Source organism: Platalea leucorodia (genome assembly GCF_965183815.1).
Source record: "Platalea leucorodia genome assembly, chromosome: 3".
Lineage (NCBI taxonomy): Eukaryota > Metazoa > Chordata > Aves > Pelecaniformes > Threskiornithidae > Platalea > Platalea leucorodia.
The window spans coordinates 117,282,838-117,285,023 of record NC_138825.1 but is presented as its reverse complement, the minus strand read 5'-3'; positions in this window follow the sequence as shown (position 1 = coordinate 117,285,023).

Sequence of the window (2,186 nt, the reverse complement as noted above, 5' to 3'; positions counted from 1 at the left end):
ACTTGGTTATCTGTATGCCATGTAAAGGTATACTGCAATAAATGGCATTTTGGCAAGAATGAGTCTGATCTGTGAACATTGCTGTATATAATACTTCACAAAGTAGATGTGGTTTTCAAGACTGCCCAGGTCTTTAAGGAAGTTGGATTCAAAGTATGAAATGTGAACTTCTGTGCTAAACATAGAATCATAGAATCATTTAGGTTGGAAAAGACCTTTAAGATCATCAGTTAACTTAGCACTGCCAAGTCCACCACTAAACCATGTCCCTAACCACGACATCTACCTGTCTTTTAAATACCTCTGGGAATGGGGACTCAACCACTTCCCTGGGCAGCCTGTTCCAGTGCCTGACTGCCCGGTCGGTGAAGAAGTTTTTTTCCTAATATCCAACCTAAACCTCCCCTGGTGCAGCTTGAGGCCATTCCCTCTTGTCCTATCGCTTGTTACTTGGGAGAAGAGACCGACCCCCATCTCGCTACAGCCTCCTTTAAGGTAGTTGTAGAGAGCAATAAGGTCTCCCCTCAGCCTCCTTTTGTCCAAACTAAACCCCAGCTCCCTCAGCCACTCTGTGTAAGACTTGTGCTCCAGACCCTTCACCAGCTTCTTTAGGCACACACACACAGAGGTTCAGCTCAGAATTTGAAGGGCATGAGTGTGGCCCGCTTCCCTCTCACCCTGCCCTGGATGTCTGGGTTGTGGTGAGATGCTCTACCCAGAGGCAGTGGTGTGGGGTATGAACAGGCTCTAGTGGAGACTCGAATGAAATCTGTTTGTCAGAGCCCTGCAGCATTTCATGCTGGTTCTGATTTTTGGGAGCTCTCCTTGCTTGTGCAGTATGTCACCTCCCCCAAAAGGTGAAAAAAGTTGTAAATCTTCCACACGGCTCCCTCTTGCTCCCTGCCTTCTGCCTCCAGGAGTCTGAGAGCAGGGAGGACTGCAGGTGGAGCAAAACAAAAGCAGAGGAAAACGTCTTTCACCAAAGAGGGAAGTCAAAAGCTGCTGCCTGTCTGCGTGGGTCTCATTGCAGCTTAGACAACTATTTTCTTTTACAAGGCTTTGAGCTGTAAGGAACTTTTACTTACTTTTTTTGTTCTGTAAACTAGCCACTGTATTTTTAGTTTATGATCCCCTCTTGCTTACAGTGGAACCATGTGGGCTGTGTGTTTCCCATCAGAAAATGTTTGGAGGAATCTTGGTAATCAATCAGAACATTTTGAGATCAGGCAAAAGGACTGAAGGATTGAGTTCAGAAGACTTCGCTTCCATAGCTAAACAACGGTGGAAAGTGCTTTCTAACTGCACGCTAATTTTGCCAGTCCCTTAAACTGGGTAAAAGACTTGTGTAAGATCAGAGCTGACTGTTTTGCATAGCGGTGTCTTATCTGCTATGAATTCTCTTCCTTGGGGCTTCCGAAGACTTTTGCTTCCACTTTTCTACTCAATGGTAATGTGGGAAGTTAAGGTGGCAGGGAAGGAAAAAATGAATTGCCGAGAAGAGTGGGAAATTTCTATGTGAAAACCCTTACTAATGAAACATGGTGTCTGATCGTCAGCGTGCACTTGAGATAAACTTTGTTGTACTAAGGGAGAATAATCTATAGAAGGGATAGCCTGCCTCTATTTCTGCCCAGGTAGCCTGGGTTTCCCCGAGTCACGTTTCTGTTCGCTGTGCTTCCTGACTTTCTTTTTCATCCATGCTGGAGCAATTATCACGTTTGCTCCTGTTCACAAGTGAGATGCAAAGAATGTAGCTGGCAGAAAATCTGACCCCTTCTTTGTTCTGGAAAAATGAGCTGGAGGGTGTAAATGCACCGACTGTCAAGGAAGGCAAACTATGAGAGGAGGAGGACTTTTCACAATTCTCACTTTGTCAGGTTGCATTAGACCCTATAAAGGAAGCTAAAGCAAATCTAAAAGGCTGTGTAATCTTGTAATTGAAATAGAGAACAGGAAGAAAAAAGAGGGCCACTCTATGGGGGTACCGAGAAGAAAAGCTATTATTTCAGACATTTCATAAATGCCTTATCTGAGTCTTCATCAGGACTAGTATGTATATTGACGAAAATGAGTAGTGGAATAAAGGTACAGGGTGAAATTTCCTCCGTTTGAGTTAGCAGCAAAAATAAAAACAACTTTAAAAATGCAGGAGATGAGCTAAAGGCTCAAAACCAAATAGTTGCTTG